The following is a 12,173-nucleotide window of genomic DNA, read 5'->3' as shown; positions in this document are numbered from 1 at the left end:
AGCGTCCCCTTGACCCGAGTCCGGAGGAGCGGCCCGACCTAGACAGCCCTCAGCACGCCGAGGAGCCCATGGTGTGGGACCCTGCTGCCGAGCCCCGCGATGAGCAGGTACCCATGGAGGGGGAGACGGGAAGTAGCCCGGGGGTAGCTGACCCCAGTCTGGCTATGACGGAGGAAGAGCCGATGTCGGTGTGTTTCGGTCAGGACCCCACCGACACAGCAGCAGACTGACTGCCGCTGGTAGGGCCCCAGGCTGGGACACAGTGGAGTGGGTGGGCCTGTGTCCCCCCTGCCACCCCACTTACGGGTGGCAGTCTCCCCCTCACACCAGCGCTCAGGCATAGAAGCCTGCACGCACCTGCTGTTGCTCAGCTCCTACCCGAGGACCTGAGCCCCTTGAACTATTGGTTGCTGCTCCGCCCTGACCTAGGGCTTGGGCTTACAGACTATCATTGCTGCTCAGCCCCTGCTGTAAGGACCTGAGCCCTGAACTATCATTGCTGCTCAGTCCCTGCTGTAAGGACCTGAGCCCTGAACTATCATTGCTGCTCAGCCCCTGCTGTAAGGACCTGAGCCTAGAACTGCTGTGTTGCTGCTCCGCCCTGACTAAGGGCCTGGGCTTCCTGACTTTGTTAGGGCTCAGCTCCTGCTGCAAGGACCTGAGCCCCCCTGGACTCTTGTGTGTTGCCCCGCCCTGACTAAGGGCCCAGGCTTCCTGACTTGGTTATTACTGCTCAGCTCCTAAAGTAAGGACCTGAGCTCTGAGACTAGACCTGGGGCGAGGACCGGAGCCCTAAACCTAGCACTAAGTGCTTGGTGCCCCGCCCTGATTGAGGGCCGGGGCTTAGCGTATTGACTGTATGGGTGCTCAGCCTGCAGACAGGATCTGAGCCCCTGGACTCTTGTGTGCTGCCCCGCCCGGAGCTAGGGTTAGGGCTTATTGACTTTGTGTTTGCTCAGCTCCGGCTGCAAGAACCGGAGCTTAGAACTGGTTTGCTGCCCAGCCCTGACTGAGGGCTGGGGCATTGCAGTGACCGTGTGCCTTTTGTTTAGCCCCTGCCTGAGGGGCAGAACCCGAGACCTTCAGAACCCGAGGACTGATTTGGGGCCGTGTAGTGAGGCGGCCTGGCTCCCGGCGGCCCCTGAGAGGGCACAGCCCCCGTACCGGACTATTACAGCAGGGTAAACTCATAAATTGTTTGCCCTCTATAACACAGATAGAGAGAGATGCACAGTTGTTTGCTCCACCAGGTATTAATACATACTCTGAGTTAATTTATAAGTAAAAAGTGATTTTATTAATTACAGAAAGTAGGATTTAAGTGGTTCCAAGTAGTAACAGACAGAACAAAGTAAGTCACCAAGCAAAATAAAATAAAATGCGCAAATCTATGTCTAATCAAACTGAACACAGATAATCTCACCCTCAGAGATGCTTCAGTAAGTTTTTCCTCAGACTGGACACCTTCCAGGCCTGGGCACAATTCTTTCCCCTGGTACAGCTCTTGTTCCAGCTCAGGTGGTAGCTGGGGGATTCTTCATGATGGCTCCTCTCCTGCTTTGTTCTGTTCCACCCCTTTATATATCTTTTGCATAAGGCAGGAATCCTTTGTCTCTCTTTGGGTTCCCCCCCCACCCCCCCGCCACTGGAAAAGCACCAGGTTAAAGATGGATTCCAGTTCATGTAACATGATCACATGTCACTGTAAGACTCCAAGCCTTCATTCCTCCCAGCCTGACTCACAGGAAGGCCTGCTTGCAAACAGAGCTCCAGTCAACTGTCCTGGTTGATGAGAGCCATTAAGATTCCAAACTGCCATTAATGGCCCATACTTTGCATAATTACAATAGGCCCTCAGAATTATATTTCATATTTCTAGTCCCAGATACAAGAGTGGTACATTTATACAAATAGGATGATCACACTCAGTAGATTATAAGCTTTGTAATGATACCTTACAAGAGACCTTCGGCATGAAGCATATTTCAGTTACATTATATTCACTCATTATATGGTTTTATAAAAATATGGTAGACTGCACAATGTCACAAGTGCCTTCTCCAAAGCAAGGCTATGGTGGCTAATTCACACCCCTAAGTGACATAACTGATGTAGAATTATGCTGTAGTGAAGCCATAGCCTTAGAAAAAGTGCTACTTTCAGGGTTAGCCATCAGATAGTTGACTTGGTGCTTAAAGTGCTTTAATGTCATGTTTATACCAGGTATGAATGTTTCACCAGATTCAAGTTGCACAACAGAGTTTTCTGCATGGGCATAGGGAATAAAACAGGGGTTCTCAAATTGGGGGTTGTGACCCCTTAGGGGGTCACAGGGTTATTACTTGGGGGGGTTGCAAGCTGTCAGACTACACCCCAAACCCCATTTCTCCTCTAGCATTATAGTGTTAAATATTTAAAAAAATGTGTTTTTAATTTATAAGGTGGGGTGGCACTCGTAGGCTTGCTGTTTGAAAGGGGTCACCAATACAAAAGTTTCAGAACCACTGGAATAGAAACATTCTAAGACAGTTATTGAAATAGCACTTTATTCCATCTCTGAAATAGGCTGTTTGATGATGGATCTGTATAACAAAGAATAGTCATTTGAAATAATGATTTTTACTTAATTGGCAGTGTTAGAAATTGACTGTGGACACCTCCCACAGGCTTGCATTCCTCTTGGAACAAATGAAACTTTGTAAGAGTGCAGAGATCTCTGTTGTAAGGAAAGAAAAAAACCAAAAGACCGCCACCTGTGGCTCCTTTGGGTGGATTATTGTTAAGCTCAGAAAACAAGCATGCACCCCAAGGAGCCAGACTCTCACAGCTCAAAGTGCTTTGAGACCCCCTATTTTCTCTTCCCTCCCACCCTCCTCTTCCTCATAAAGACAACTCCTGTAATTCAACCATGAGAATAAAACATTATAGTGATGACACATCTGTGAGGGATATGTGGGTTTTGATTTCTGAAATTTGGGCTATGGCTTGAAAGAGTTTTGGTTCATCCTTTGGGATTAACTCTGCTCTCTATTCCAAACCTCTATGAATTCCCGACACCCCTAATGATACTCAGATAAGTATTGAAGCTGGGAGCTAACTGAAATCTATTTTGGTTTCCTAGCAGGACATTCTATACTGTTCAAGTTTCCTCCTCAATCATCTATCCCTTCCTTTCTCTCTTCCAGTAGTCTCCTAACTTCCTCTCCAATAAACCATGCTATCTCACCACCCCCTTCCTTTCAGGTTCCTGACATGAGGTCTCCATGCTGGCTGCCTGCTGATGATTTAGAAGTTTGCTTGATCTTTTGTTGTGTGCTCCTAAGATGACAATACATCCCATTTTGGCCAGGACAGTCCCTTTTTAAAGACCTGTTCCTACTATCCCAACTTTTTTTTTCCAAAAGGAGGCATTTGTCCCGTTTGGTCTTGCTGACTTGATCAATTGGCAAAAGCAAATGGGACAAATGCCCACTTTTGTCAAAAAGGTTGGGTGAAATGCAGAAGGGGCGAGTAGAGATGCCACCCCCCCCCCCCCCGCAGGGAGGAGGCAGAGCTGGGGGAAGTCAGCATTCCAGCATGGGGGGCACAGGCAGGGTTCCAGCAACCGGCGACAGCCTCCTGAGTAGGCCCCTGCTGGGTTCCAGCAATGGTGGCAACAGCCTCATGTGGGGAGGGGATGGGGTACACAGTTCCGGCAACAGCCTCACGTGGGTGGAGGGGCCCTCAGGTGAGCAGCTGAGGGTGTCCCATTTTTTCTTTGGGAAATATAGTCATCATATGTGCTCCAGAACTACACTGCTATTTGACCTGTTCGCTATTTGACTTAGTGCAGTCCCTATTGCTGATGTCACTGTGGCAAAATGTGTGTCAGCATCATATATATTATCCATGGCTCTCCTCCCACCCCCCTCAACATGTAGCTGACGGTGCTTTCATTAGCCCACCCAGAACATCCATTTGAAAAAAAAATAAATCAAACCTGGACCAGAGTGGTTCTGAATACCCACCTCCATCTACAGCAGGGGTCAGCAAGCTTCAGCATGCGGCCCGCCAGGGTAAGCCTCTGGTGGGCCGGGCCAGTTTGTTTATCTGCTGCATCCACAGGTTTGGCCGATCGCGGCTCCCACTACCCGCAGTTCACCGCTCCAGGCCAATGGGGGGCTGCGGGAAGTGGCGGCCAGCACATCCCTCGGCCCGCACCGCTTCCTGCAGCCCCCATTGGCCTGGAGCCACGAACCGTGGCTAGTGTGAGCCAGATCAGCTGAACCTGCGGATGCGGCAGGTAAACAAACTGTCCCAGCCCGCGAGGGGGCTTACCCTGGTGTGCCGAAGCTAGCCGATCCCTGAGCTACATTGATTATCTGCCACCAATAAATAAAATAGAGCCTTCAACCACATCTCCCCCATGCATTCCCCAGGAAACTCAGTATACAAGTTACATTTAGATTGGTGCATAGATCAGCAGACATTGTGAGACAAATTCACTGCTGGCATCTTCACTAAAGTGAACCAAGTCAGATTACAACAGGGACGAACCTGGCCCTATGTCCTTACATGCCACCAACCCCACAAACAAAGCTGGAATGTCATAATTCCTTTGGCATTTCTTAGGGTTTTAGATGGTTGCAGAGTCCAGTTGTTATTTAAGCAGGTTTTTGTTTGTATTGTTTTTTATTTACTATCCATCCAATTTATATTCTGGAACATTCTTCCCTTTCCCTTTCAATGTTTCTAATAGAATAATAAAAGCTTTTTATTGCATTTACCTGAGTCTCCACAGGTAAGGCCACTCGCAGCAGCTGCGGTTCACCGTTCCTGGCGAATAGGAGCTGTGGAAAGCGGCACGGGCCGTACCTGCAAGTGGCCGTACCTGCAGGCACTCGGTAAACAAAGCATCTCGCATCCCTCCAGGGTCTTACCCTGAACAAGCTGCGAAGCAAGTTCGGGAACCCCTGACATAGATGGACCCCCTACACCCTCAAGGACCTCCACTGAAATCAACGGGAGGCTCTTTGCATAGAGCTCATTTCAGGATCAGTGGTGTAATCTTTTAAGGCAAGGATTACAAAGGTATTTAGGCACCTAAGGACACAGGTAGGTACTTAACATCATTTATAGAAGCACCTACCCAGGTTAGGTGCCTTGCACCCCTTGAAGTCCAATGGGAGTTAGGTACCTAACTCACACATCTAGTGGGATTTGCAAAAGTGCCTAAGTACCTTTAAATATCTGGCAGTCACTAGTGTGATGGACCTGCCAAGCAGCCCTTCCTCAGTGCAGATCCCTTTCTTCTGGCCAGGCAAGGGGAAACACCCTGAACAAGGGCAAGGCCAAGCTTGGTTGGGAAGTGGCAGCCGCATGGCAAGCCAGGAGCTGCAGAGAACCTAGATACAGAGAAAAATCCCAGGAACTTTGAACAGAGCTGCACATACAACACACCGACCGCTGGACATCACAGGCGGGTGTGGGATTTATGCTGGGCAGGGAGCCAGTGTACAGGGGCTTCAATGAGACATAACTGAGCCTGGCCTAGAAACCTACTAGCATGTGTTTGCTTGAATAGAGACTAGACTGAAGAGGAAACCCTAGGCATTAGGCCTGAAGAACCCTGATTCTCAATTAGACTGTTCCAGGGGCCCAAGCATTTACTGCTATTGCACTGTAACCGTTAAGCCTCTGAACCTAGGATATCTGCAAACTTTCCCTTTCCTGCCAATCCTAGTAAAATATCATTCCACTTAGCCTTGTATCAGAGTGGTTATTGGGACCCACCAGGGCTAGCACCTACAAGGCCCAGTTGCTGAAACACTCACAGTGCTGGCCTCTGAGTCGTGGTAGACCTGATGCCTTAGGGCGTTGGTATGCTCTGGCACCGAACAGCCCCAATAATTTCCCTGGAATATTTAAGTCTTTCAGCTAAATATAGCTTTGTGGGCAGGATTCAACCTAACTGAAAATGCAGACTGGAGTGACAAAATTAAAATACTTAAAAAAAAATAATAAAAAGGCAGAGGAGGCTTTACAAAGCCTTTTCCATTGTGATATTATAAGCTCTGTCCTTTTATATCAGTTATTTCATTTTCTCGCAAGTTGAATTTAGCCATAGGAAAATTACCAATATACAGAGAATATATATTATTAAAGAGTTATTAGTTTAAATATGCTAACTTTTAAAAACATTAAATTTATAGTCAGGTTGATATAGTTCCCATTTTATTTACAGAACTGTATTGATTTTGCCTTTTCCTAAAAGGCCCTTGGAAGTCATGGTAATGGAATGCTTTTCCTTATAGATCAATCAGTGTGAATTTCATGGATTGTATAAAGTGGACAAATTTACAGAGCTCAGCAGATTGTTCCGGCTGTTCATGCAGCAGCAGCAGCCAACCACTTAGTACCACTTACATACTTGCTGGAAAAGCTAGCAAATAAGTGAACAATCAAGTATAATTTTTTTGGCAGCCAGTTACACACTCTTTAACTGTTTTAATTCTGCTGATTATATTATATGCAGTATGTCCCTAATGAAATATGGCTATCCAGGGCTGCTGCACATATCATTCTTTTGAACAGGCAGCTTCTCAAAACTGAGGAGCAAACATACTGACTGGTATGGGTCAGGCATCACTGGAAGGGTTAACAAATCAATTCCTTAGTCATTTTTTTGTATTTCAATTTCCTCTATAATCATACATCATTTGTACATGTGGTCATAAACCCTAGATTGAATTGTTCTTGCAAATATGTTAGCTGACAGGTTTAGCCTTTTTTTTCTGTTTACAAGTTGTCCAAGAGCCAGTTCCTGTGAATATATTAGTTATTCTTAATATTCACCAGATTGGGTCACATGAACCATTTCTGTCCTTTAGGTTGTTTATGAACTGTTCATCACAACTATGGTTTTGACTGTTCTCTATTCATGGTGTGTGATTGGTCACCAAAGTCACATGGTGTCATTTTTTTTATCCTGATTAGAGGACAAACTCTTAAGTCAGTTGACTAATAAGTAACTGAAAGTGAATAATACACGTCCCAGTACAAATTTTCCCATGAACGATTGTTCATACTAAATAATGAAATGTTTGGGATTACCAAACATTTTCACCAATAACATATTGATCATCTGAATACTTGTGAACATAAATAATGTCTCCACAAAAAACAGAACTCACCATTTGGGTGGTTGGAAACCTTCTGGCAAAAAATGTTTTAAATGGAAAATAGGAGTGAAACTGAATTTTATTTGAGAAAAGTCTCTGCTTTCCGCAGAAAGTTTTTAATTTTCACTGAAAATCTGAACACCCAAAAATAAAAACAAAACAAAAATATTAAATAGTTGGCCAAAAATTGAGAAGTTTTGATTTAGCAATGCTCTGATGGAGCCTCTTGGGAGTTGTATTTCAGGAGCTTCATGCTTCCATTCTCCTCTATGGGTTAAATTTCCTAGCCAGATTACATCTTCCATGATCCACCACCACAAGCGACTCCTATGATACACCATGTTGACTCAGCAAGAGGGGAGATTGTGATTCATCATGGGAGGTGTAATCCAGCCAGATAGCTTGGTCTAAATAGGGGAATCGGGACCATAAGTTACCTGAACTACAACCCCCAGGAGAAACTGCAGCAGCATTTCCCAAGAGAAATTTTTGGTTTTCAGTTTTTGATTTTTCACCAAAAAGTTAACATTTCCCATGGGAACCCCCTCCCCCTCCGCATTTTCTGATCACTTCTGCTCGTCATCTTTACTGGTAATATTTGACCAGCACTGATGATGATATGGTTGCCTGTTTATTGCCTATTTTTCTTTCACAAGCCTATAGCTTGGATTTAGCAAAGCACTTAAATGAATGATAAAATTAAAGCATGTATGTAAGTCCTGTTGACTGCAGTGCAACTACAGTTGCTTTAGTTTAAGCACATACTTAAATGCTTTGCTGCATAGGGATGGATTTAAGCACATTTAAATCCATTACTAAATCAGGGCCTAAATGAGTAACTGCTTCAAGGGTGGACTTGTTAAATATGGAGAAGAGAGATTGTATACTTGGTGTAAGTAAACATGCAGCAGCTCAGTATCTACTTGTTTTGCTAGCACTGTGTTCAGAAATTCTGAATGCTTCTTTAGTGAGCTCATTGATATTAATAGCCAGAATGCTCACAGCTATTTCATACTAGCTTTTTTGTATCTGAGCGCTGGGAACAAACTGGAAGGCTTGAGCATGCTTATTTCTGCTCTGGATGCTTGTACAGAGATTCAGTCAGTATCTTAGAACGTTAGAAAGAGTGTCTCATAGATCTGCTAATTACATAAGTCTCACTTTGACAGCAGCCTTGGGTGCAATTGATCTGCGAGAGTGTGTGGAACCATTATTCTACCTCTGTAATCCATTTAAAGATAATCTAATAATTTAAAGGCTTTTAGGATCATATTCATGTGAATTATTTTAACAGGTTTAATTTAGCCTTAGGAGAATATGCATGGCTGATTTTTTTTTTTTAACATCACTTACTTCTTATGTCAACAAAACAAAAGCATAATGTGAGTCAGTCACGTGCCAAAATTATACAGGAATTACATTTATTTTACCAAGTTTTAGGAAGTGTTGGGATTATACTGGGGCCTGTGATGGCTGAATTTTAGCAGATCAAGAAGCAGCTGTGCTACCTCTCATGAGGGAGGTTTGACTAAATTAAAATACCTTCTTTCCTCCTAGTTCTATCTATTTACTTAAATAATTTAGAAATGCCATATTGTTGTGGTACCTAAAGAGAAGTACAAGAGTGCTTAGCATTTATGAACACACTTTATGTACATAACTAATCCTTACATTGTCCCTTTGAGGTACTACTAGTAAACACTTATATATGGCCCAATCATTTTGCATGTTGCTCTGTGTGCGCGCACACGTGTGTTATATATAAAAACCAAACACACATACATACACACACTTTCCTGGTCTGAAAAGCTTATAATCTGGCAAATGCAGAACTTGAGGATAGACAAAGGAAGGCAAAAATTTAAAATAAAATGAAGGACCATAGAATAAAATAATGATTATTGTAATGGAGCATATTAAAATAGGAATAGTAATACATGCATCTCTTACAGACCGTGATGCTGAGATAGGGTGACCAGACAGCAAGTGTGAAAAATCGGGACAGAAGGTGGGGGGTAATAGGCGTGTGTATAAGACAAAGCCCCAAATATCAGGACTGTCCCTATAAAATCGGGACATCTGGTCACCCTATGCTGAGACAAAGGGGTTAAATGATTTGCCCAAGGCCTCCAGAAGGCAAGTGCCATAGCTGAGACTATTATTAACTGCTATCTCCAAATTTCCAGTCCTTTGGCTTGATCCATTAGACCACACTGCCTGGCAGTTATGTAAGCTGCATTACATACCACACTGTTTAGAGTTAGAAAGCTAACTTAGAATCATTTTCTTTCTACATGAAGAATACATATTGGTGGGCCAAGACTAAATGGGGGGAGGAAAAAGGAGGAACAAGCAAAGAAGTATTTCTATATGGGGCAGAAGAGAACAAGCAACATCTGTCAACCATGATCTTTAGTTTTAATCAGTTTTTGATAGTTTTAATCAGGCCAATACATTGAACCAAACCCCTGTTAAATCATTGCTCAGCCCGAGTCCTTCACCCACATTCCTTAGGGCATTGGGTGTTTCATTTCCTGCCTCCATTTCACACAGAGACACAATTTCCTTTGCACAGATCCGTGAACAGCAAAACCTCCCTGTGTCTCTGGTCTGAGCCAGGGCGTTCGATTCCAGTGAACCCTTCTCTCCTGCAATGCGATGGTCAGACAGAGGGGACGTGGCACCTGCATCCCTGCCAGGGAGATATTGGCTCAGCTCTTTCTTTCTGCTGCTGTTGTTAGTCCATGAAACATCAAAGGTGGAATGCAAGGCTGAGTTCATGCACCAGCCCCCTGAAAAAATTTCAGTGCCCCAGAGAAATCCTGCCCCCTGCTATTGGAATGATGTGCTGGAAATTTGAATGGGAAAGGGACTGTCTGAATTGTCAGAGTGGGGAATGAACAACAATCTACAGCAATGTCATTAACACAAACACACTCATCCTGCTCCAGCCGGAAGGGAAATGGGCAGGAATCCTCGCTGTTCACCCAAGGGGACACTTACACTGATGCGCAGCCGTGAGTGTGCTGGGGAAGCTGGTCTGGGCAAACAATTTGAAGTGACAATTCAGTGAGAACAGAATCATCATGTAATGATACAACTGTACATCAAGTAGTTGTGACCGAGTGGTTAAGGTGATGGAATAGCAATCCATGGGGGTCTTCCCTGTGCAGGTTCAAATCCTGCTAACTATGCAAGCGCTGCACTGTTGTTATTATTACTGTAGACTTGGTGCCTGAGCATCCAGAGTGCAAACTGGAGCCAGGTCTACTTTCACTCTCTCTACACTTAAAATGCTGCTGTGTCACTGCTATAGCACTTTGGAGTACACAGTGATTGGAGAGGTTTTCCCATCCCTGTAATAGCTACATGGACAGAACAATTCTTCCTTTTCTTTAGCACTATCTAACCCGGGCTTAGGTCACCTTAACTCTATGGGTTTGGGGTGTGTGGGTTTTTCACACCCTGAGAGACGTCGCTCTGCCAGTGAAGTGCCCACTTAGATCCCTCTTGGTATTTCAATGCAGGCACTGACCTGTGAGAGGAAAACATCAGCTCACAAACACAGAGACTGAATTCCTCACATTTAATCTCTCTGCACTTTCCAGAAAGTCACAAAATTCAATTCATTCTTGCTAGGACAGAGAAAAACTAAGTGACACTAAGTTTTTTGGCTTGGGTAAATAAAATTAAGTGTTTAATTAATATAGTAAAAAAGCTGTACTGATTCTTCTAACTAACACCACAGCGTGAAATAGGAACAGAGACAAATCTTGTCAGTGATGACTAATTTCGCAAATGATCTTCCCATTATTAATTTCCACGCTGCCCCCATTGGAGGTCTGGGCATTGCCAGTGTCACTGCTCTGCATTCACCTTCCCCCTAGGAATTGTTCTCGGACATTCGACTTCCTCTGCAGCATGGGGCACGGGTCACTTGCTGGAGGATTCCCTGCACCTTGAGGTCTTTAAACCACGATTTGAGGACTTCAGTAACTCAGACATAGGTCAGGGGTTTGTTACAGGAGTGGGTGGGTGAGATTCTGTGGCCTGCTCCAGACCCCAGCGGGGCAAGCACCCGCGTGGGGCGGCCCTTTCCCGGGGGGGCGGCAGGCTGGGCCGAATTTGTAGAGCCGCCCCTGACGAGGTCAGCCTAGATGATCATAATGAGCCCTTCTGACCTTAAGTCTATGAATTTATTAATCTTTTCCCAAATTTTGAAAATTGTGCAGTTCAGAATGTGACTAGTGACCCCGTCTCCTTCCTGCACCTTCTCTACATTGCTCCACAGAAGCTTCTCCCCCTGCAGAGTCACCCCAGCACGGCAGTGCAGCCGCCCAGGGTTCAGCAGGGGCCCCTGGCAAGGACAGTGGGTGCAGCCAACAGCCTGGTGTGCCTGGTAGTGAGGCAGCTGTAAAAAAGCAACACTCCCCCCCCCCCCCCGCCCCGCACAAGTACAGAGACTGAATTCCCCAATTTTAACATCACGACCCCCTGGAGAAAGCCACACGTCAGTTGTATTGTCACAGGGAGATGCAAAAATCAAGTGACACCAATTTTTAAATTGAGTAAATAAAGTTGAGGAGATAGTTATTAACCTCCCAAAAATATACTAAAGATCCCTCAGCATAACACGTGAAGATGAAATATGAACGGAGACAAACCTTGTCAGCAAAGGCTCATTTCCCAAACGGTCCTCAAAATGTTACTAATTCCCACCCCTCCCCCACAGGAGCTCTGTTAACTGTTCTGCAGGCAGCTTCCCATTAAATGCTGTTGTGGGACATTCCCAGGCCTGGAAATGTACCAACAACAGAATTTGAAGAGCAAACCTGGCTCCCTGCACCAGGCGGGATTTGAGTGTTTTGTCCCTGTCACTTAGTCTTTGTCAATAGTACAGACGTCAGGGGCAGGACTCCAGGCTCTGCTTGAGGGATCCTGGCACAGGGGCTGGGGGTTGAGAAAGGATTGTAGATTCTGACCTGTGTTCTGGAGAGGAGGTAATAAGTGAAG

At 45.1% G+C, this 12,173-nt stretch overlaps 1 non-coding gene across 1 annotated transcript; it reads left to right on the top strand.

Annotated features, from left to right (window-relative positions):
* Nucleotides 1-10,271: 10,271 nt before the first annotated feature.
* TRNAA-AGC lies at nucleotides 10,272-10,354 on the top strand. Its single transcript has one exon. It is a non-coding gene; the product is annotated as a tRNA-Ala (tRNA).
* The last annotated feature ends 1,819 nt before the right edge of the window (nucleotides 10,355-12,173 follow it).

Source organism: Mauremys mutica, unplaced genomic scaffold (assembly GCF_020497125.1).
Source record: "Mauremys mutica isolate MM-2020 ecotype Southern unplaced genomic scaffold, ASM2049712v1 Super-Scaffold_2380, whole genome shotgun sequence".
Lineage (NCBI taxonomy): Eukaryota > Metazoa > Chordata > Testudines > Geoemydidae > Mauremys > Mauremys mutica.
The sequence above is the reverse complement of the archived record's forward strand: the minus strand, read 5'-3'. Positions and strand labels throughout refer to the sequence as shown.